At 39.4% G+C, this 26,200-nt stretch overlaps 1 protein-coding gene across 13 annotated transcripts in view; it reads right to left on the minus strand.

Moving 5' to 3' along the window:
- Positions 1 to 26,200, minus strand: part of THRB (thyroid hormone receptor beta) — a 165,850-nt gene that overhangs the window by 78,207 nt on the left and 61,443 nt on the right. The gene's annotated exons all lie outside the window — the stretch shown is intronic.

Raw genomic sequence — 26,200 nt, forward strand, 5'->3', positions numbered from 1 at the left:
CCTTCCTGTGCCAACATTTCCTTTAAAAACACTTGCCAATAAAGCTCCTGGAGGCCAGTGAGAGAAAGAAATGCCGAAACAGCCGTGACATGAACTTGGCATATTTTCTGACTCACTCACTTCCCTTGAGACAATCCCGCCAAGAGAACGTTGAAGGATAATGGGAAAAGAAAATTTCTTCCACAGCGCAGGGCTCCGGCTACCCGTGCTATACAAGAAAACTGCCAATTAACTTTATTTCTGTTTACCTACAGACGCGCTCACGCAGCCACCTCCGCTGGCATGTTTCCTGACTCACACACTTGTGTTTGCACATTCATCTTGCAATCCTGATGTCTGAAAAAGGCGAGGAGGCTTTTTTTTTTTCCCCTTTAAATATTGAGAATCCCTCACTTGAAATAATTTCTGAAAAGCAGGGAGAATGATCAATAATGTATAGAGGGAAGTCAAACAGCTGGCTGTTTCAACTATTACATCTAGTTTTCCTTTTCCCTTATCCCTGCTATATCTACCTCTTTAGTGCTATTACAATTTTTAAGTGCCGGGCACACTAGCCAAAAAACCATGAAGGATATCTGTATCTGCAAGATGCTCTATCTGGAATGGAAGTTTTTCAAGATCACTTTTTGTTAATCCATCTCAGTTTGAGTAATATCCCGCTTCGAAAATGCAGTGGCAGGTTAAGGATCAGAAATTGGAGTCCCTTGAGAAACCAGCATCCTGCAGGCACAACCGCACGCTCACTCACTCGCTCCCGGGGTCAGGCTGTCCCTCATCCGAAGTTTCTGTCTCTCTGGGGAGGGAGTGTTTGATTACAGGTCTCAGCGCTGCGATGGGGAGATGCCTCCTCTTCCTCTCACACACATCCAGTTGTGGGGACTGCATGAAGCTCCAGCCGTCCCAGCGCACGGACCTCGCATCCCATCACTGCTCACGCTCGCTCTGTGTGTCTGAGAAGGCAGCCGAGGCTGCCAAGTGCTCCGCACTCGGCTGAGGGTTGTTATTGTTGCTGGGGTTTCTTTGGTTTTGCATTTGACTTCTTAGATTAGCATCAGGGTATCGCATATCAAAATAACCACTAGTGAGGGTTTGCTGGCCTGCTCAGAAGTGAGGGTTCACCATACCTACAGCTGCATAATTTCACTGTAATGTAGTCTGAGATCATACCCCCCTTGTTTTATACTCTCTAATAACTTACTTGCTTGCTGCTCTAGCACTTTGCCTTCCATTGTGCTCAGCCAGCCTCCTGATGATCCTCTAAGAGCCTGCCTACTCCTGAAGACACTCAGCAAATCCATCCAAGCCACCATCCCTCCCAGGCCACCAGAGCTACTCTTCTCATGGCACTGCTTGATCTACCCCTGAAAATCTGCTGATACAGCAACAGCACCTAGTGGTCACAATTTACATTTTTTTTTTTTTTTTTTTGGCATTGCCAGCTAGCATGGCTCTGCTTGCAAAACACTGTAGCATGCTATAATGTATATAATCAACGGTATGATTTATCTACCGGCTCACCTTTACTCCTGCTAAGCACCTTGTCAACACGCGCATGTAGTGCAGGCCTCTTTTTTCTTAACCAATTTTTCTGTCCACTGGCTACACTAACACTGGTTTGTTTTTAGGCTTGTTTTCATCAAAACCTGAGAAAAGAGGTGTTTTTTGTAACGACACCAGGGCGAATCGTCTGTGGTTGGTTGGCAAACTCTGAAATTCAGGGCTGGGACAGAAATATTCAGAAAAGCTGACTTGCTCAAGAAATGAAAGCCCTTCTGACAATCTTCCAGAGAACCCCTGAGGAAAAGGGAGGGAACCAGAGAGACTCAAGGAAAATGGATGGGAGCCCAGCGTGGAGATTCAAGCCAGAGCGGTTCCTGGCCAAGAAGGAAGGCTGGCAAGTAGACAAATACAGGCTTTCATAGGCAGCATTGTAAACAAGACATTAAAAATATTAATCCATTTAGATTTCAAGCACCGAGATGAGATTTACTTAAGAAGCAGAATTATGCTGGTAATGGCTCCTCAAACATTTCAGCTGAATGTCAAAACTTTTGCTCAACTGTATCAAGTGAAAACATAGGGAGCTGTTGACACTACAATATTCAGACAGTCAATCCTATGGCAGAGCTGGAAAAACACAGAGGAAGGCAAAGGAACGCTTCAGCCTTGGGCAGAAACTCAAGCCCTTGCAGGGAAACTGCATTCACAAATTATTTTTACCTTCATTTCTGCACCAAAATAATAAACAGAAGGAGTGAGATAGTTTCTCAAAACCAAATTTCCTTGCAGAAATCTTTTCAAATAAAACACAGATTACCTCTAATAAAATTATTTGTTTTCAAGTAGTAACTGTTACCTTGAACAGATTGTCTTTCTGTGTGAAGGTTCAAAAAAAAAAAAAAAAAAAAAGAAAAAAAAGTATTAGGCGTTCAGTTTATTTGAAGTTTCTTCTTTCCTACTGGAGCCATTATGCATTATGTCTTCCCCTTTCCTATTAGAAGAGGCACACTTACTCTAAATGATTATTTTATTTTATTTTATTTTATTTTTTAAGTCATTGGAAATGCCATCTCCACACAAAGTAAACAGGCATTCAGGACATCTCAGAATCCATGCTGGCTAACAAAGCACAGAAAGCTTGAGACACAGAAGACGTATGTGTTTTTGGTGAACATGGTAAGTGTTAAGTCAGCTCAAGTTGGACATTGCCAGAAGACTCACAGGTCATCTTCTATGCACTGGTTCACAAGCTGGTGTACTGAGGGGCAAGCACGTCAGGGGAGGTTACCTGGCACACAGGGTATGAAGTAGTGCCTTAAACCATGAGAAAAACATGGGCTGCAGTCACTGTACAGGATTTGGGAACAGAGTCAGGAATGGGAAGATTCCTTTCACCAGATTAAAGGAAAGACCAGTATTTCTTGAATCAACCAAGCTGTCCCTTCTGTGAGTCCATTTACTGTGCCTCTGCTCAAACAGGTCTTTTTCCCTCTCAGTAGCACCCATGATCATTGTAAAAAGCCAGGCACAGAGTGAGATATCTCAGATCAAAGCACTAGAAGTAGCCTAAAGTAAAGGCTAAAATTCTCCATTATAAGAAGCATTAACTTAGTAACAAGGATAGAACCGCATCCTATCTCTTGTAACCAAGGACATATTATATACCCCTCCAAATTATACTTCTTATCAGGATCCTCAAAAAAAAAAAAAAAGATTAAAAAAATAGTAAGCTCTTTTCCCTACTTATATCTTTAGCCACCCACAAACTTATCTCAAGCCTTCCTCAGCATTTGAAATGGAAGATCTGAGAAAAGGAAAACCTCAAAACGGGGTTAAAGAAGGAATAACTTCATTCTTGTTAGAAAAAAAAAAAAAAAAAAAAAAAAGATTAATGTTTAAGGAATCTGAAATTTTATAACATTTTAAAGATTTAAATGCAAATGCAAGTAGCAACACATGAATTATAGAAATTCTGTAGCACTGCTCATCTTATGAATCATACCATGAGACTTGCTTTCTGCACTCTCAATGTAACCAGAATGAAATACTGGCATCTGAGATATCTTGAAATGATATACAACCAGCACATTTAATAAAATGCTAAGTAATTAAAATTAATGCTATCTCAGATACATCTGTTTCAAAATGTTCTAGTTGATGGTATTTTTATTAAAGCCCATTACATACCACAACCAGTGCAGCTTCACAGTCTGGGAAGTCTTTTTCATCATTCAAAAGGAAAAGCCATGAGCGAAACGCTCCTTGGCAAACAGGAGCTCACACACCGAAGCTGCAGCATTATCCTGGCTTCCTTACGTATTAAGTACAGGACTATGTTCAAAGTAAACATGTGGTCATAATTAAATAATAATTATGACTAACATTTGTGTAACACCATTCATCCACACAGTTTAAAGCACAAGGTAAACCTATAAACAATGGGTCTAATCCTGCACCCTTTACTCATATAATACCATTCAGTCCAAATAGCCTATGTAGATCTTGTCTACAGACTTAATTGTTCTCAATTACCTCTATGTCTTAACAGCCATTCCAGCCTGTCTTGTTTCCATTTAGCTTAATTCGCTTGCTGCTTACCACAGGTGGATGCCATCACTCTGTTCTCACTGATTTAACATCACTTTTACTACATGGATCCTACACTGCTTTTCAAATCTCATGCCTCCTACATGCTTCTAACAAGGCAAATATCCTATTGCAGACGGGGAAATTCACCTGTTCTTATCATGCTTAAAGGACTGATCATCATCCTGAGCGGTTATCTGTAAATTCAGGATGTACAATTTCTATTCTCATACCTACATCACACAAATAACCTTCTTCATGCATCACAGTCCAGAATAAAACCACAGGAAATGGTTAAGAGCAGGGGAAAAATTCTACAGTTCCTAAAAATATAATGTATTTGGAAGCAGACATGTTAAATCCACTTTTATGCATCTGTGGTACAAACAATGTTTGTTACGAAGAACTGATGTTGCTAAACAAGTTAAAAAACAGAAAGAACTTGCAGACCTTCCTGACGTTTTGGTGTCAGTCTGGTGTGACAGTCAAAGAGCTGGAGAACAAGGCTGGAGACCTGGAATACCTCAGTCATATCTCATTTGGGCTCTGCTATGGACAGTTATTTCTTTGCTTCAGCTGCAGTATCTGTAAACTAACCCGTCGTCCATCCCTCTGATGGATCTTTTGGAATTCATAAAAATCTTTATAGCCCTTTGAAGACAAATACTCTTTACTACTACTAGCTATTATTTAGCTTTTATCATGTTTCCCTGTCTGCCTTAAATTTCGCAAAGAAAGCCACTGTCACATCTCACTTGCACCTTGATTTAGTATATTTTCCTTCCAGTTTTCATCTTTCTTTGCAAGAGATATGCTGAATTTTAGCTTTTACTTGTATTCCATGTAACTTTGGCATATGTCTGAAAAGACTGTATTTTTTTAGTATCAGACAAAAGCACTGCAAAATGCTATTCGCTATTGAATTGCCAACAAAGCTCACATTAACACAACAGTGAAATAGAGTTATTTCTTCTCCTTAAAACCTTCTAATAGGTTTAGGTATTTCTGTGATTTGAACATTCAGAAAAAATCACAATAATTGCCTTACCAAGGCACAATTTAGTTGAACCTTAAACAAATCTAATGGCAAAAAAAGGAATCCTTACAGTAGAAGAAATCCTGCAGAAGTCACTGCAACTACATGCACACTGTGTAAGGACCCCTCATGAATCCATGAGAAGCTGTGAGGTTACTTGCTAACCAGGACACAGCTCTCCTTGTTCACCAGTAACACCTCCAGCTCTCCACTCTTCATCCTGTATTGTGTCTGTGATATAAAAGACTGGAGTGAAAATAGGGACATTAGTGGTTTAATCCACGGTGTATTAACAGCTGAGTTTTAATATGTGTTGCAAGGGACGCACTGTATCAAAGCGCATTGCCTCTGTTTGTGTGCTGGCTGGGGATGAAGAGGTTTGCTCGTCCTGTCCCTGGTACCCTCTGCCAGCACGGACTAGCAACGGGCAGGGGAGTGCTCTTGCCCTGTCCAGACAAAAAGCAGCAGAAGTGCTACGCCAGCTCCTGCCAGGATGCCCACAGCAGCGCTCCTGCTCCACAGCACCTCCTCACTTACTGCTGCACTGCTCAGGGCAGGACGGCAGCTGTAAACACTGGGCAGTTTCAGTCCCTTGCCATGATCTCGACAGATGCAGACTTTTTTAGGCTCAACCGTTAGTCAAGGCAGAGAAACCAGTAGCAGCTCTATTCAAAACCATGCTGGAGCCTTCTCTGTTCCCTGTCTGTGCCTTTGCTTTGGTGTCAGGCCAGCAAGAGACTGCACCCCTGCTGGCAGGAGCATCTCTGGCACCCTGACCCACCACAGGGCAGGCAGACAGTGCTGACCCCTCCCAGGGACGGGTGTCACTCTGCTGAGCACTGCAGAGCTGCCTGGGAACAGAGACCCTCAGCACTACCTCTTAGAAAATCTACAATCCTGGAGGATTTGCCTACAGTAAGACACAAGCGACACCATTCTTGATGTAAGTCACCAATGCACCGCTCGGCACTGGAGCAAGTCATGCAGGGCTTTTCTAGGGTCTTCCTGTGGCACTGAATTTTATCCACAAGGGCTGAGAAACCTGAAGTGAAAATGGACAGTATATTAAATGAAAGCATGCAAGGCAAACAGGCTTGGTCATTTAGGTTTCCAGAGTTGCTTCTGAGTAAAAAAAGGTAGTTATCAGATTTGACACAGCAGCAGGCCAGTCCATGACTAGAATTCCCCAGCAGTGGTAATTGGCACTTCCTTTGGAAGTTTCTGTGTTTAATACTAGAAATGCAGAATCAAATCTGCTTAAGTATACAAGGTGAACTCATCAAAAAGACCAAAAATTTTAGCTTACATTATTATGGTATTCATAAATTTCAACAGCTCAGGGGTGTTCCTGATAGGAAAAGCAGCAGTGCCAGAGCGTAAGAGCCATTTCAGGCATCTTAGCTAAATGCCCCTGAGTCAGAGTTGGATATAAATGCATTTAAGGAGGATACAAAAAAATGTTCAGAAGCAGAAAGTAAGTCAAAACTTTTTCCAAATCCAATTAGGACAAACAAAAGTACAAACCTCATTTTTTTCTTTCATTTGAAATCAGTCACTTCTTATTGCTATAACTGCCTCTCACTATCGCCCGTAATTTATTTATCATATGATTCACTTACACACATACCCTGATACTATCTGAGTTTATCATACCACTGATTTTAAAATTTCATATGCTGCTATTCAGGGAAGCAAGAGCCCCAGAAGATGTAGTACTCCAAATCTCTGCTAGCAAAAAGGATTCCGAACATCCCCACGGTTCACATTTCTGACATGGAATTAAATCTAGTGCACAGGAAAAATGCAACTAATATCAAAACATTTATTCAGACCTGACCAAAATGCTGGTTGCATTTAGCACTAGATAATAAACAGGCAGAAGTCACTTTTCTAAGAGACAGGGCATATCTCAGTGTAAAACACAGGCTAGGTTCTGAAAAGATCCTTCTATTAGTCTAATCTCACTGGCTTGCATATATATATATATTTTTTTTTTTCAAACTGAGATTATGCTGAGATAGATACCCAGACTAGGTAAGAGTTCAACTCAGTTGTCCACACATGACCTCAGGTATCCTCCCTGGTCTCTGTTGGCTGCTCTGGACCCAATGGGAGGTCACGTGTAGCATCAGCCAGGCTAGATACCAGCTTTTGGAAATCCCTACTTGAACTAATTTGCTCATTCTAAAACATTTTGAACCTGGACAATGTTTTCCCTCCAGTTTCAGCTGGGCTGGGTGTTAGGACCCTTGTAGATCCAATATATATTTCCAACTTCTGGAGCACCACAGTGATTCTTGCAGATCTCAATTTCTTAGCAGAGCATGTGGGGTTAGCTTCAGCTAAGAATCTGAGGTGAACAAGGATACTTCCATATTCCACAAGCTTTGAGACCCCTCTTCCTGGGGTGCACACATGCAGCAACCACAGAAAAAAATCCACCAGCATCCTCAGGCAATTTCTACTATGCTAGGATCTAATAGAGATCATTGACCATGTAGAAATGGCAATTCCTTGCTATCTGTCCTTGAAATGCTGCCTACCATGACACCTCAAACCTTCAAATTGAAAAAAAAAGGTAACCTGATGAGGTTCTTCCTCTTCGGATGGTGTATTTCAACTCGAAGCCATAAATACACTTCCCTTTCACTCAAATTGCTTTTTAACAAAACACGTTTCCTTTTTCCAAAAAGGACACATAAACATTAGACTAATTTTTCATATAAACTATAAAATGTGATGCTTCTACCTTATAGCTGTATCATCTTCTAATAAACGCTATGCAGCTGTGGGGGGGACACTTTCTGAAGGGAGGAAAGTCCTAGGAAACAAAACACTCTTAGTAGAATGCTGAATGGTTTCATTGAGTATTTTTAGTCTGGCCTCCTGAGATGCTCTGCAAACATTTGCAAAACTCTAAAACAGAGCCAGGGTTATGTCACTATCTTCGGTACAAATAATTTGTTAGGAACTATTTTGTTCTGGCAAAGGGATATATCAAGAGAGGATGAGTGAACTGGCTTGTTTTCTTTCGGATTAAAATTGTTTGTCAACTGAAGGCTGTCTTTATGAGGAAAGAGTAAGGTGCCAAGAAGTACATTTCACCATGCCAAAATTAAAGGGAGGAGTTCAGAAACAGTCTTTTATTACCTAATTAGTTTTATCAAATGACACAGATCGACTAACAGGAGATAACTAATAGGAAAAAGGGGTCTAATGAAAAAGTAAGTTATCAGCTGGATGCTCTCCAAAAAACAATTATCTCTCTAGGTAAACAAGTACTGCTGTTGGGAGGTCAGACACAAAGTGCAAGGAATGGAGGTCTTCTCAGGATACCAGCCCTCAACGGAACTGAAAAGGAGGGAAAAAAAAAGCAGTAGCACAATCTACACTGAGTAAAAGGGATGACCTGTTATGAAAAGGATCTAGTATCTTTAGATACATTTGTTCCTATATGGCCTATAGATATCCTACCAGTCTGTTTCGTCTTTGTTATTTTTTAAAAAAACAAACCAAGTACAGTTTGCCAGATCAGTATCTCTATTCAAAATGAAAATTAGGACTACAGTAAGAACAGCCACATTCACCTGCTCAAAAACAAATTACCAGGATAAAATTTTACAGCTAGAAAATGGAGGCTCACAGATCTTATTTTATGTTGATTGACCCTACAATAATGTAAGAGATGATCAAAAAAAGCAATACTGAGTTTTAGATAATATTACACTTTACCCAGTATCACTGAATATTGTATCTGGAAAGTATTTCAAATATACTTACATTTCCTTTTCATTATTTTTCCCATTGTATGACCTAAACTAGTCAGACAATTCCAGCTCAGGTGGTTCACATTCAGATTACATCAATTTTTAATTCCTAATTTGAACAATATTTTCATGTTTCCTATTATTACTTGCTTATCTAATATATACCTACAAATATGCAAAAGCTGTCTGATTATTTTAGCTAGTAAAATGACACCAGACACAAGTAACAGCATAAAGACATTTAAAAAGTCTTGCTGGAAAAAAAATAATAATCCCCAAATAAGGGTTTAATTGACTAAAGATTTGTGCCCCCCAGCAGCCTGAAGAAAAGCAACATCAATTTTTATGAACATTCTTTGAGAATTATAAGTGATGCAACATAAGAGTTTTATTATACTATTCTTTCCCTGCACCCTCCCTCTTCCTCCATCATCACTTAATCTGAAAACAGATGGGGCAAAGAATTTATGGGAAAGTGCAGACCCCATCTATTGGGGTGTACAGTTTGCTGCAGAACAGTGGGGACCACAGGGAAGTTTTAAATATGTAATATATGTAATAAACTGTAGCAAGGAATGCTAGAAGCAAAACTATTGAAGGAACCTAAGAATCAGCCATTCCAAATGAAAATACCAACCACTGCCACCCAGAACTATGTAAAGAACAGGCTAAGACATTTACGAGGCCCTAACACATCCTGGGCAGGGCTGGATGATACTGCTGGGAAGTCCTGGTCCATTGCCAGCATGCCTTGCCCTACATGGAAGAGCTGAGCTAGGTATGAAGTCCTCGTTAGGCTAACGTGTCTAGATGGCCCCGCATTGGGCTGAGAGCACCTGCCAGGCACAGCCTTCACCCTCCAGTGACAAGTGACATCTCGGACTTAGTCCCTCATGGCCCCTTCCATGGGACTGCCGACACTTCCACCAGCTTTACGTTGAACAGGTATCACCACCCCATGTCTACACGGACTTAGAGGTATGACACTGGGGGGGGGCGGTCCACAATAAGATAATCAAGGGGAAAAGAAGAAAGTAAGAGTGCAGTACTAGAATGCAAATGAATGAGCTCACACAGGCACAAATGAAAAGCAGGTTTAGCTGCAGAACTGAATAACCAAGGGAACTTACTCCATCTGCCATCCATCTTTGAAGCCCGACAAAGGAAAAGACTGCAAAATTCATGGTCTTTGCAAGTCTCCAAGTGGCTCTGCAAGGAGTGGGGATTCTCTGCCAAAAACAGTCAGCCTTCACTTTCTTCCAGAGTCAGTCCTTTGCTGGCAAGCCTTAACCACTTGCAATATGCAGGCCTGCACGTGGGGAGGTCACTGACCATGATCAGCACGTGTGGTGCAGACCTCAGTGCACGAGAGTCAGCTTCTCCCCTGCTGTGTGATCCTTTGTTCCACAAAACACTGCAATATGGCTGTACTCCTCTCCTTGCCCCACCGCTGCCTCCTTCTCATTCCTTCTCACATCACTTCCCATCACGCTAGGACTGACTGCAAGGCATGGTGCCGTTGGGCTTGAGCAAAATGATCCTGGGCTCTGCACACTCTGAAAGGCTGGTGGAGGAGGAAAAGCTGGGCCAAGCCATGATCCTGTGCCAGGACGGTGAGTAAAACCAGAAAAGTCACCACCATTCTCATTGCAACCATCTGAAGATCCAGCAACCCACCTTTCCTCTCCCTACAGAAGTTACACAGACAGCAAATTACCATTTTAACTGTGCATCACTTCTCTTACTAAGGGTTTCCAGCAGGATTTGATCACATGTGCCATGCACAGACAATGAATTTCCACATGCTCTGCTTGTTTTTTTTTTTTTTTTTTTTTTTAATTTTCCCTCTTGTATGCCCTAAATGACAAGCATCTACCAGAGAACTAAGTAGCAGAGATTCCTGAAATCAAGTCCCAAATCCAATTGTTTAATGTTGAACATTGATTTTCTGGGTTCAGTCAGGCAACCCAAAAGTATACAGCTCTGCTGATAACACTATGAAATGACTGTCCCCATAAATGGGTATACGTCCCAGGCTACAGCTGGAGCAGCTTACTCAGGAGGAGAATTATCTGTGCTCAAGTTGCAGTTAACACCCAGGTTCATATGCTGCTTTCCAGAAAGAAAAGTTGGGTCTAAGGTCATAAGGCAATAAATCACATTTTGTTTTGGGTCAGCTTACTGTTTAGGACACGCACTCAAAAAGAAAAAGTATTAAAGGCTTTTTGAAATCAACAGTGAATGATTATGTGAGGGAAACGTAATGAAAACAACAGAATCTTTTAGCTAGGGGTAGGGAATATTCAGCCAAAGCCTTCGTCTGCCTCTTGCTGAGAACAACGCAATATGAAAATAGCCAAAATTATGTATTAGAAGAATGAAGACTGAAGGCTTTCTGCTAAGTTATTGTTTTCCTGAGTTAATTGCAATGCAGCTTTCTATGTCACAACAGCATTTCAATTACTGACCTTTTATAAGATAAATTCACTGTACATTTTTGAGGATTTTAGATTTTGTACTTTTTTTTGAGGATTTACATGTTATAATTATTCTAATATGTCTCATAGTAATGGTTATAAATGACACTAAGCACTTGGTCCTCAGTTTGCTGTTCTAAAACTGAAACTAGGCAAATAGTTGATAACCAATTAACAGGTTTAACAACATGCAATTAGCTGCAGCCATATTAAGACAGAGCGATTCTTGTGCACTAAAGAGGATTATTTAATTAAGTGATATGCAATTCAGAAGAATGCCGCACCTAACAGACTGAGTCAAAGTAGCTGATGAAGAGTCTGAAGCCAGAGAAAGGCTACAAAGCTGGGGAAGGGTCTGGAGCACAAGTCCTGTGAGGAGCGACTGAGGGAGATGGGGTTGTTCAGTCTGGAGAAGAGACTCAGGGGAGACCTTATTGCTCTCTGCAACTACCTGAAAGGAAGGCATGGGGAGCTGGGAGTTGGCCTCTTCTCACAGATAACTATCGACAAGACAAGAGAGAATGGCCTCAAGATGCACGAGGGGATGTTCAAGTTGGAAACGAGGAGACATTTCTTCTCAGAAAGAGTGGTCAGGCACTGGGATGGGTTGCCCAGGGAGCTGGTGGAGTCACCATCCCTGGTTTAAGGAAAGTTTGGACGTGGTGCTTAGGGACATGGTTTAGTGGGTGACATTGTTGGTAGAGGGCTGGTTGGACCAGATGATGTTGGAGGTCTTTTCCAACCTTAATGATTCTATGATTCGGGTGTGTGCTATTTGCACGTATGTTCAAAAGAAGGTTTTCCTGCAAATTCAATACACATAGGTGGCAACTGTAACAGCCTGTTACCAAGGATTATCCAATACTTCCCATAAGATCCAATTTTCACTTGCTTATAATTTTGCCAGACTAATTGTTTGGGCTGAAACTTTCCATGTTGGATGTCTGCCTCAGGCTATTTTGTTTCTGACATCAGCCAAAACCGTTTGCTGATTTCCAAGATAAAAGCCAGGAAAAAAAGACATTGTTTTACAATGAGAAAATAATATCTGGTAGCCTCTCCTTCAAGAATCCCAACATCCTCCTTGTTTTAAACAGGGAAAATGAAGCACCTTTGGCAGGCCAGTTAAAGCCAGCTAAAAACCTGGTGTTACCTCAAACCTTAGCAACTTTGGTGAGAGGTGATGAGTTGAGGGTACCTCTGACCATCCTTGCACACATGAAGGGGACATGAGATGGTTGTGCAACCAGTGGTAGGAAAGCTGTAGGGCATGCAAGCAGCAGGAACTAGAGTCAGTTTGGTTAGCATAGGCAAAATCCCTGTGCCCTGTTAAACCACTGCACACCCATGCAGCTCAAACCCTGCTGGAGCCCACCGCAGTCAGTGCTGGGACACCTCCAGCCACCCCGCAGAGGTCCTCAGCTGCTGTCCTCCTTGGGGGATGAGTGCTCAGCCTCAACACAGGAGGATTCTGAAAGTTTCTGCTGATTCCTGCAGTGATTTTCGAGCAACAGCCAGAACAAAATAGCAAGGGTTGGCCAATCCTTTACCTTTCTTGCGTTGGTTGCTCAATATGGAGTAGGCATGGCTCATGTAACTACACTAATGACATGAGCAGAAGGGCAGAAGACTTCCTGTGACTGTAGGCTCAAGGTACTACCCAGAAATTATACTTAGACATAGAAATGTACTAATTTAAAACATTAACTACTGATTATAATCTTTTCTTTGTTCTTTGTCTTTTTCCTCTCCAATCTTCAGTTCACTTTCTATATCGTTTCTTCTCTTTTAAGCAGTGAAAGACACCTTACACAACTACCTGGTTATACAACAATTCATCCTAAAGACAGAAGAAAGAGAATGATGGATGTGAAGTTTGACCCTCCTATTGTTCCTGCCCTGTCCATTATCATTTATTCCTGCAGATACAAACTTCAATGCCCATTATGACATTATGACTATTTTCATCGATTATGCACTTATTAATTCCAACTTTCCTTCAGCAAAGAAAATCACCTCCTCTCAGGAGAAAGATGATTTGCAATTTCACGATAATTGCGGCATCTCTTAAGTAGTTCTAATTTTAAAAGGACAAAGTACATCTCGTTTCACAAGGACAGCAGAACCATTACACAGCGCGGTGCTGCTACAACCTTTTCAGAACACAAGCATTTCCTTAGAGACGGAAGAAAAACAGATCTAATTCTCTCTGAATTATTTTTCTTAGTGTTTAAGAACAGAAGCATATCGAGACTTCACATACCATGCATCTCAGAAGACAAATGCATAAAAACGAGAGATTTGGAAAAGTTAGGACCCTGAATAATCTTCCTACATCACTTCCCTACATGTAAATGTAGTTTAATGTAAAGTAACAGATGACATTTGGAATATTTTGGTGGTGAAAGGAACATGACAATAACTTAATTTCTGCAGCACCTGAAGAGATGGATTTGTCTAAGACACATCTTCTGCTCCCCAGTCTCCTTTCACCGGTGCGTACAACTATTCCCACTGGTGGTGCCTGCCTAAGCTCCCAGAAACGTGGCACAAGTGTGGCCCAGTTGATACACAGCTTCTCCTCCCCGTCAATTCTGTCTGCATTCAGTCTTAATACTTGTCACTGACATCTGTTTCTTCCCTACAAAAATTAGCTCTAGAAAAAACAGGGGAATCAGAAATATAAAATCACTTGTACCACAACTACTTGGTTCACATTTGATCCAGTTGCTAAATGGTCTACTAAAGACTTGCCAGATCTGGCCCAAAAGTTGCCATCAACAAATTATGACAAAATGTGTGTTGATGCACATAAAGTGAAAAGAATTGCCTCAGAAAAACAACACAAAGCACCAAGTGAATTGGAAACGGCCTGTGAAAGGCAGAGGGCATGCACTGTAGCTCTTTCATGCTCTGGTTGTTTTTGTGAGGTTGATTTATGTATAATTAACAACTTTTATCCTGAAAATAATTTGATTTGAAGCTGGGCTATCGTTTTTTACCCCCACCCTCCTGCCACAGACACATAAAGCAGCACAGCTCAGGGTGGTAACAACCAAAATATACTGCCACAGTACAAGTCCAAACTCTTCATGCTAGCACAAAATCCCACTCTCATGTCTCCCTCCTGCTCCTCCTATCATCACTGGGATGAACGAAATTCATAAACCGTAACTCCTAGTCTAATACTGCCTTGGCTAAAATTCAAGCTCGATAATTAATTACATTCTGCCTCTCTGAATTCCCACACTAGGTTGACTACGAGACATAACTTTCCTTTCCTCTCCTAGACAAGAAGTTTTTATATTGCTAACGGTCATGATATTCCACCTCAGAGAGCTGGCAGGTGAACTGGAGAGAAAGAAGAGGTATGTATAATACTTGGATAAGATGACAGCAGCAGATAAAAAGAGAATAATATGGCAGTAAGTTTGAAGATTATGTCAACCCAAAAGCTAAATCATTGTTCTCTAATTACACTTTCTGTAAGAGAATGAAAGCACAGATGATCACGCAGGACAGGCAGCTGTCAGGACGTGGTGTCTGTGGGACTGTAACACAGACTGAATGATTTGGGATGGCAGAGTATTTCAGACAACTCAGAAATTGTTACGAAAAGCTGATAAATCTGTAAGGTAAAACACATTTAACATAGAACTAAACCCTGATAAAACACAGAAGCCATCCAAACCACTTCAGTCTGGAAAACATGGAGCATTACAACTATAGTATGCCTTTAGACAGCCATAAAAAAAATCAGTATTTCATGCCACTATTCAGTAAATTACCAGTATATCAACAGAAGGTAAACTATCATGCTATCCACGCTACACACATAACAAACCACTCATCATGCTGGGATTATAATTGGAATTTTCTTCTGAGGCTGATAGATGAATACTATAACCTTAAGTAGCACTCATACAAGATTTTATTTATGGCATATTCCACATGTATTTGTAAAGGACTTAATTAGCTTCTTTTTCTCCTGGTACAAAAAAAAAAAATAAAGTTTGCATCATTATTAAAAAAAACAGCAACAAAAAAATCATACGGCAAGGCTGCTGTGAAAAGTTGTGGTAATAGTGCATCTAGTTTGCAGTGACAAGACCTGGTCAACCCAGTGCAATTCTTTCTGAAAATTGGAATTATCTTCAGAAAAACTTGCTTTGTTCCTGCCTGAATCCAGCCTGTCACATTTGCTTTCTGTGCCAGTGTTTCAACGCATGGCCTGCACCTGCAGCCTAGAGGTTGTATGTATGTAACACATTAATATATGGTTACAAACTACTTTTTAACATTGATCAGAGTACTACAGAGAATGCATACACTGTATGTTGCCAAAAGCATAGGATTGTTCTCCATGAACCAGATGGTAACTTTTGACCTTCTGTTTCTGTTTAGTTTTGGTGTCTAAAAATGTCCTTCAATTCTAAATCACAAGCAAGGTGATTTCAATCCAACTTCACTTGAAAGCTGGTGTTGGAACAATTAATTCAATTCTGGTCCAATTGTCCATTCCACTCATTTTCCATCTGTAAGAGTAAAGCCTCCACATTTTTATTCAAATAAAGTCCAAGATGCAACAAGTGTAATATCCATGGCATACTGCATGCATGTTCAGAAAGGTCCTGTGCACACTGTTGAGATTTACCTCAACAAATTCAGGAGTCTGCCTCCAGAATCTGGGTTACCCATCCCAGTCAACAGCCCCGTCATGCTAACTGCAGAAACTCAGGAAAGCAGCTCAGGTAAATTAATTAGTATCGTCAACTTTTGCACAACAAATCAATGCTCTTCAGCAGCGGAAATGCTGGGCACATAATACATGGGCTGAACAGGATGGTTAAAACTCAGAATTTTCGGACCATAGAAATGGTAAACAGAAGGCTTGTGGGATTTTTTTTTATTTATTATTCTACTCATTGACTTGGTAGTGACTATAGGGCTTAACCTTAATTCTGCAAGAAAAATGTTACAAGAGGTTTATATCTTGGTAATTCTAAGTTTTATATTTCACAAGAAACAGGAATATGTAAAAAAACTTGTATGCTGTTTTTCACATTTTATATAAAAGTTTAAATCACTCCATGCAAGAAAACAAGTATAAAAGCTATGACAAGTACCTGCTTGTCTAAATATACATTTGTTACTGGTTATAAAGAATGGACCCATCAAAGACAACCCCTATGCTAGCCTTTATTTCAAACTGGGGTCTGCTCTCAGAACTATCCCACATAAAAAAATGTAAAAACTGGCAACAACAGCTCACAATGCAAGAACCTGATTCACACTGCTCCTCCTGATCAGCTCACTGCTATATATGTTTTCTGTTTGTTTCAGTTTCTTAACTATTTATGCCAGATATGGTGAGACTACAATATGCTGTGCTTCCACAGTATGTAGTGGCATTTTTTGCAGGTCTCCAGTAACCACCTAGCATGAGTTAATTCCTGTCTTTTCTAGAGCTGTGATATAGTTTCGCTGATTTAGGTGCAATTATTTTCAAATTACACATATGGCAATTGAGGGAAATGCAGTATTACTGAGTGGGTAGTGTAGACGTCCCAGTGCTTTTTTTCTTTGCAGTAGGTGTTTGTTTATTGAACATCATCATTTGATTTAGAATGGATTATCACACAACTCTATAAGCATGGTCATCATCATCATGGTTTTATTCCTGCCATCTTTATTACTTTCACCTGGGAGAGATTTGCAATATATAATAAAAGAGCTCCAAATCCAAAACGCATGAAAAAGCAACGGCAATTACAACACTGTAAATCATTTTTCATTCCACCTCTTGGTCACAAAATGTAGTTACAGTTGAATCCAAGTGTAATGCACACATTATTCTCACAGTATTTTGCATGTGCATCAAGTCTCTTACCTATAGATACTACTGCTCTTTAGAAGTTTAAATTTATGCCTGCAGGCTCCCTACGATAGACAGCTATGAGAACTAGATTCTATGACTACTGTTGTTCCAGGACACATAAAAAAGGTGCTATACTTGAAACGGTTTTCCCTGTTTGAAGAGAATTCATACATTTCAGACAATGCACTGAACAACCCCTCACTTCCATCTGGCATCTCTGACAGATTGCGTGGAATTCATGCTCCTAAACTCGGGGTGATCAAAGCAGGCTGAAAGTAAGTGAAAAAAGTGATTAATTTACCTAGGCTACCCTTAGCTCTGGCTGGGTATCCTGATCAGGAGGAAGGCAGGACAATAATTATGCCAATCCTATAGAGCATTAAGCTGATATAAGAATTGAGATCCCAAAAATTTCTAAGAAAATGTATTTAACAAGTCACAATGATAATGATGAAACACGTTGCACTAAAATGGCCAGTCCGTTTCTCAGAGATTTCTAGAATACCCGAGACTCTGATGAATCTTAGTAATTTAATTAGCAACAGTCTGATGTAAGTGACATGGGAAGGATTAAAAAGCTTTCTTGATTTCTAAGAGTAGACTGGAACATCACTTGGAAAAATGACTCTTTGATAATGTAACCCTGCTGATAATTTTAGTTTACTACATATATTTTTAATCTGCATGATTCAGTTCTCTGTTTCCTCATTAATTTTACACCTGTTGTCATGAACTGTAGCTGGCTAACCTGGCTATTTGATACCACTGTGAGCAAGAAGAGAATGAGGTTTTCAGATTTCAACTGAAAGACAGAGAGGGATAAAAGAAAATACACAAACAACTAATCAAAAACATCTTGAACAGAAATGTTGAAGTATCTTACACAGAGGATCCATTATGTTACAGAATTACTGTACGTTACATAGATTGCATAAATGACTCTTATATTTTATTTTTTTGACATGGTAAATTATCAGTCTTGCTCACTGTAATACACACTTTTAAATTATCTGTTCAGATTTATCAGCACAGCTAGATTTATTACACACACGTAGACACCTGTTTTTATAAAACAGACCTACTGTGCCAGAATGACAATGCTGGAATCCTCTGGCTTTCATCCAAGAGGAAAGGCATTGAAAACTGCTCTGAACCTCCCTAAGAAGTCTTCAGTTTTATAACGAAGAGACCATCAACCAAAATAAAGGACATTTTAACATCTGCTAATCCTCACATTAAAAAGGCTAAGGGAAAATATTAAGTTTTGATCATTTGAAAGACAAGAGGAATACCAAGGCAATTTCTTATTGACTGATACATTTTCTGCCTATCTGGTACCCTTTTCAAGGAATATTTAATCTTATAATGTTGGAAAAAGTCAAACACACAAGGTTGAAAAAAAAACACCATTAACAACAACAAAACACCAAGATACTAATATGAGTTTAATTGACAGAATGACTTCACTCTGCTCCCTGCTTACACCTTCACAGCAATCTCCTCAGGGATTACCTCCCACAGGAGATACTCTTATACAGCCACGTCCAGAGCCCAAATGGGACACATTCAGTGACATCTCAAGTATCACTGCACATTGGTGTATCGGCAGCTGACCCAAGACATCAGTTATACTCCAAAACACAAGACAGCAACCAGTCAAAAGTACTCCTTTGTTAGGAGTCTAATGGGAATATTTAAAGAAAGTAACCTCTGGGGTATTCCACACACACTGCACCACTAGATGATATGACATTTCCAAAAGGTTTTCGTAACTCTGCCTACCAAGATACCTGTCTTTACTTGTGCACTCTTTAGTACTGCAGTAAATTGACTGGCCAGTATCAGTTCAAGTACAACAGACTAGTAAAACAAATCAAGACTAAAATTTCAAAAAGATAATCCACTTGATGGATTTCAAGGTCTTCAGTTCTGGAGGTCAGCTACTCCAGCTCTACAGCCAAGCTCTCACACTACATCAAAAACTCCTTATGAAATTTCCAGTTGATTAAGAAGTATTTATACATACAGAAAACTTAGTGATATTGTCTCCTGGCAAAACTAGTTGGAACAGCTTCTCTTCATGTTTATAGTTTTCTTTTAATATTTCATGAGTACGGTACAGAAGTACAGTACCATCACTTGTTCAAAGCCAGTTGTCCAGATAGGGGTATATAGGGAAGTGTAGAGTTGTTATTGTGTGGTGTAAAGGCCTTTACCACAAGCATTGCAAAGTCTTATGGTAATGGAAAGCAATGATGCTAGGCATCCAGAAAGCGTCAACAAAATTGAAGACTAAGCAATTGCACTCCTCTGCAGAAGTTCATGAGGTTCACGAGTGTGGAAATACATTTCCATTCCAACTAAGCAAGAAGATTTATTTTATCTAGTGCTAAGTGGAATAATGGACAAATTCTATCTCAGGGCAAGACTGATTTCCAGAGGTGTTAAGAACAAACATCAATAGATGAGTATTTTGATGTCTCTGTGTACAGAAGATATAACCCCGTATACAGGGGAAAACAGGAAGGAAGAGAAGACGCTCTTGAGGTATAGTTATTGCAGGACTTTAACAAAAAAAGAGAGAAAGGGAAGAATACATGTTTGGGTACTGCTAAAAGCATGCTTATAGTTGTGAACCAAGGAAGTTCTTTTAGAAGTATACAAAAGGGATTTTAGTGGTAGTGGTTTTGTGCCTTTATTTATTTTTTTACATTCCACATTAAGAAAAAAGTCTATCTTTCATGAATATGTTAAGAAACAGATTTTGATACAAATAAACTAACTACCATATAGAATAAGATGATGATTGTTACCTGTCAGTTATTGAATGTTCTACAGATAACAACTTATCTCTAGTAGTGATATGCTTCAGCCTTAGGCAAATTGAGATTTCTTTTTTAAAGTGCTCACAGAGGAAAGAGTTACCACACTTGTCTAGATAAATATTTCAAAGTTCAGTCAAGAGGTTTACTTAAATTTTAGACTTCATTTTGTCCTTTACTTTTAGGGCTAGTTTATCTTATTTTCCTTCTTATTCTTCCCTATTAAAGCTCTGTGTTTAAGTTTTGTATACTTTTCTGTATGGAAATTAAAAAAGAAAAAGCGCTTTATGTCAGTGAAAGAGAAATACAAAATACATAGACTGCTTTGGAGAGCTGCAGTGAAAGAACGAAATAGTAGCGTTACTAATAAAATCAACAACTAATAACCACATGTTTAAGGATTATCATTATCTGGTTGTGCTTGAGCTAACGACCAGAATAACAAACAATTTCATTTTTGAATAGCACTGTCAAACAGTTTTAAGAGTATTTGCATGTGACCATCCTCCTTAAGAGTTTTGTGGAAACTGGAAATGGGAGGATTTTATTTTCAACATTTCTGCTCCTGCTGTGAACATGCAGTAACTGTGTTAGTGGTCCTGCTGAAAAGAGTTAACATCTGGTATTTGCTGTAAAATTGCAATTACAAATACAATAGAATTATCTGGACTTCTCAAAAGACAAGAAGAAATAAGACAACTGAAACTTGATACTTAGCAACTCCAAGGAGATCATTTCCTAGCTCTACACTTACAGCTTACACGTATCAGAGTCACAATGTAATTACTACTCATTTTGCACTTTTACAAACAGAACACAAAGGGTCAAAAATCTGTACTGCCAATTCCCAACACATTTTGTGGCATTGATAATGCTCATCAACAACACTGAATTCTTACAGCTTCTTCAAGCATAGCACAGAAATCGTACCTATTAAACTAGGTAACTAACTTCTGATCACAACATCAAAGGTTTGAAATGTCTTCATAGAAATTATTTCTCCTGAAAAACTGCATTTTTTTTCTTTTTAAGGAGTCCACTCAAGGAGTCCACTAAGAACAGAATCCTGTAGTTTAATATATACATATTTTTCGTTTCATTCATAAATGAATCTTTTGTGCTAAGGAACAAAATAGCACTATATTAACCTGAATTACTCAGTTCATTTACTAAAGCCTGTTCAGCTAGTTGTAGTGCGCTGAATCTACCTCTTCATGGCCATCCAGGAGCCATGCACAACCTTGACAAATCGACACGGTGAATTTGCTCCCCAAGATACTAGGAAATCAGCATGAAGTACCATGTTTCTATCAACATCTGAGAAACTTCACATAGTCATAGCCAGGTCAAAAACACTCATGGTCCAAATCTAGATGAAAGTCTGCAATTTAAGTAGCCCTGACCTAGATGTGAAAAGATAGTAATCCATAACCACTAACCTCATAACTTTTTAGGGCAAACTATATTAAAAAGTCCCATTCCAATTTAATCTCATTTTTAAGTGAATGATTCTCAAAGTTTATTTCTGTTTCAGTATACTCAATTTGATTATCTCTGTGATGACAGTGGAAGCATTTTTGTGAGCTGCAATCTGAATGCTTTTGGAGATCACCAAATCTCACAGTATGCACATTAAAAAAACCAGAACAAAACAAAACACAATTTTTATATTTGATGTCAAGAGTAACAGTGGTCTATCACTTATCACAGGATGCAAAAAATGTAATAACTATAGATGGGAATTTGTGAAGTGTAATACAGAACTAAAATATATATAAGCAAGCAGCTTTCAGATCATTGTATATTTTTACTAAGATTATGAAATTGCTTGTACAAGTGCAGATAGCATAACATAGTATTACTTTACTGATGTATAATTTGGATGCTGCACATTCAAAAGAAATGTCATAATGCCTCACAAAATCCAGAAGTCAAACACTTTATTCTTCCTGTCAAACAATTAGCTGCTTCTTTCTTTTATCACTGAAAGTGAGTGCATGAATATTAAGCTAACTTGGAACAAAATGACCTGGAAATCAGATTTGTATTTGGGCTGAAAATTCATAGTTAAAACCAGATAACCTAAACAATCTTTTCCTTTGGAATATATTAAGTAGTATTTAATTGGAGAAAAAAAAATAATAGTACAGAGCTCCTGCAATGTCTGCAGAGTTTATTTTGAGCCTTGTTCACCTTACACGGAACAGAATGGTTTCAAACAGAAACATATGGAAACCTCCAAGTTCCAAGGGTAAAATCTGGCAACAAAGAACTAAAAACAAAAGAACGGTTTGAGCTGCAGACGTGCTTTTCAGGAATGGAGTTTGCTCTGTGTTTTCCTTACAAGCTGCTGACGCCCTCCACAAGAAACATGATTATTTCAGCCTTCTGCTGCAGCAAGTGGTGCTTACTCCCCAGGGAAAGGGGAGCATTGCATCCAGACATCGTCACCAACCTGATGGACAACCTGGTCTCCTCACTGGGCAGCCAGGAGAGCTGCCACAAAATTGTGTGCCAGGTTGTGCCCAGGAGGAATGGATGCCCCGTCAGGTTCTGCCTGCAAGGCAGAAAGATCAGATGGGGGGCTCCCCTCAAGGGAAGGGTCTGGGGCTCACCTTGCTGTGCTTGCATCTGGACTGACGGTTTGTACAGGGGACAAATCCTAACTGCATGGACGTAGAAAGCATTACCAGAGCTTGAAACAAACCAGTCATGGTTGTGCTGCAAAGAATAACCACATTCCAGCAGGAGATAACCACCTCGAAACATAGGGACTTGAGAGCATTTATTTCATGGAAACAAGCATTAGTTTATTAAAAAAAAAAAAGTTAGAAGTAAATGTCGAAATTGAATCCAAATCATAAAAAAATGCTGCTTTCTTTTCCTTCCATCCTTAAGCAAAATTATGTGCACATAAAGGACCACCACTACCAAGAGAAAACGACTCCTGGATGGTCATGAATAATGAAATGCTCTTAGCAGGATTTACCCAGATTTACCCTGTTCTAATCAGCAGAGAGAGTAAGGAAAAAAACCCTGCACACAAACAAAATGCTAAAAACAAAACAAAAAACAATCTCAGGAACAATAGGAAGCAGTATCATCTCAATGAAAGTCATGATTAAAGCTTTTAATTCAACTATGAACCTTCCCAATTATTTCCAGCACTGAGTAACATCCTGAATTTAGCAGCACTGACCTTCACTTTTTGTTCCCTGCTGCAATGCTGTTTCCTAGCAGAGGAGCAATCTGCAAATCGGAAGTGTAATACATATGCAATGCAGACTTAAAACAAAGGGCCATTGTCACATCGAGGAGCCTACCATGAATAATCTCGTCACCGCAATCATGAACGGCCTGACTCACAAAGCATCTGAAGCAACGTTTTAGGCTACAAGCCCTTGCTTACACACAAAGCACACCTGCTTATTTTACTCAGCAGATTGGTGCTTAATAACGCTACGTGGTTTTATAAAGAGAAACCCTGAACTGAACAGAACTGAAGAGTTAAATGGAATTTAATTCTTCCATATTTATATGCTTAAATATGTAATTCCCAGCTTGATGGCCAGCACATGTGGGTCACCTGCACCCACCGTGGCACACTGACAGCACCCAGCAGATCTCATACCATGGGATTCTCATGAGCATCACGGGCACAAACATCCAGTTAGAGAAACAGTTCATGGAAATGGGGGAAAACGTGGGAAAAAAGGGACTCAGACTGCACTCATCATAAACAACAACACAACTGAGGTAAACTGCAGAACTCAGCAGCACCGTAGCCACCAGCCAGCTACAGCCACACAAACAGGAGCCCAGAAAATCATGAAGTAACTATCTTAAAAAAATTGAAACCTAAAAGAATACAGAAATGCTTCTTAGGGAGGTAAATGAAGATTCGCTATGAACATATTCCCAAGCTGAATGCACATTTTGTCTTGAAACAGAGGGAGGGTTCTGAAAAAACATTCTGCAGATGTGAGACTGCTTTTATGAAACTTAATTTGTAAGAGAAACACTCTGTGTCGTGTTTCTAAATATTACTGAGACAGAAGTATGGTTTGGTGATATATTTGCATGTTTTATAGTAAAAAAAATAAAAATAACATGCTAACTGGCTATTTAGTGTGACATTACCTTCAAACGACTAAATAAGGTTTGATTTGTTTGTAAGTCTCAGGCTGTAGGACTGTTCAGCTTCACTGACTGTACTTAAAATTAAGGTCTAATAAAAGTAGTGGGAAAGTCCTATTAATTTCCTAATTCAGTCCAATAAACGGTAGGACATAAGGTGTTTATTAAAATTATTTATCAATTTACCTTATTCATTATCCTAGTTAAAGGACTTATTGTAAGTTACAAATTTTTATATCTGCACTTAAAAGAAGCATTGAAATGTTCAGGCTTGCATACTGTATCCTTCATAAACAAACTGATTGGACCTGTTTTGACTGCCAAACTCAGCAGCACTTCTGCTTCAGGACCCCCGGTCACCCAGCCTGGTGCCCTGCTATTGCAGCCAGCCACGTCTTGCAGCACTTCTTTCTCTGATTTCTGACCCCACTGTTATCTCTGGGACCCTTTCCGATAACAATTGGAATTATCTCCTAGTTTCCTTCCTTAATAAACTTCAGATCAGTTTGCAGATCCTCCTATGCCAAAGTTGGACTTAGTCAGCAAAAATAAGTGTGTTGTTTTTTTTTTTTTCCCCCCTCCTCCTCCTTCTCTGGTGTCTCACTGCAGCAGGGAAGGTTGGAAAAGACAGGAGGAGGAAGGGGAAAATAAACTTCAGTGCACAAATACATACATACATGCATGTGTATATATATGAACATGTATTTGTGTGTATACAGCGTACCTAAAAATAGGTTTACAAATATGGGGTGTATATATAATTAGAAATGAAAGCTGGAATCTTGAATCCACAGTCCGCTGCTTTGGCTCCAAGTTTTGCTCCTGTTTACATGAGGCCATTTTGGAGCAATGCAGCATATACTGAAGCTCACTGGCAAAAACAAATCCAACAGCTGTGATTTGATTCAGTATTTTGGGCACATCCAAGAAAGTCTCTTTAAAATGCTCTCAGTAACACCTGATGTGCATGAAGTGCTCACCATACTGCAGAATTCAGTGCCACAGAGCAAGGGAAGAGGCATAAAAACCATCCTATATTCATAATTGTACATAGTGGGAGGATCACATTTAGAGTACTAGAAGTATTCAATATGTAACTTTAAAACAGTTTCATTTTTTTTTTCAGAGATGGCAAGTAGATTAAAAGAGTATTAATTTCAAGCTAAGGTACTGCAACTCCATGGGCAGATATCCCCCAGCATAAGATTGCCCTGTTGTAGTTAAAAATCAATCTGTTGCAAAAGAGGATCACATTAAACCAAAATAAGCCACTCTTAATGCAGTACAAGACTGTCAGCATTTTCCTTCAAAATTCCACAGGTATTTTGGAATGGCACAGACCAACCACAGATAAAAAGAAAGAACAATTCCCAACTATATAATTTGTATCTATTTTTTTCATTCCCCTTCAATAATAAAGTATTCTCCTTTTAATACCATGGAGCTCTAGCAATTAGACTTCCATTTTACAAATAACAGGGATGTTTCTGTGTAGTACTAATCCCTGTGGAAGTATTAGCAGATTATCATTCTACTTATGTGTAAGTTTAAAAAAGAAAATTTTGAAGAGCTGTGGCAGTTTTGACTAACGTTTCTTTATGTTATGCTACAAAGAAGATCTACAGTACATGCTTAACACCCAAACAAAATTGCTGACAATGTCTTAAATACCAATAAACTGGAAAAAGTTCCCAAACTAAAAATAATAAAAAAAAGATACATATCAAGTTATGATGAGATTTCTTAACCCAAGTCATTAGCTGTGTTAAGATTTGCAGCATATTACGGGTATTAAGTAGAACAGAGTTTTATTTAAGTGTAAAAGTTTGGGACTTGCCTCATATGACCTTCCTGGCCCGCTGCCAAGGCTCCACTCTTGCTGACATTTAATCTGAACATAATCCCCAAAATCTCTGTGCCATTGCTGGGCTGCATGGGAATGAGTCCCTGACAACATACATGGAGTTGTACTGTAAATTTTGTTTTCAGCTCATGGC

The sequence above is a fragment of the Aythya marila genome (genome assembly GCF_965140915.1).
Source record: "Aythya marila genome assembly, chromosome: 2".
Classification (NCBI taxonomy): Eukaryota; Metazoa; Chordata; class Aves; order Anseriformes; family Anatidae; genus Aythya; species Aythya marila.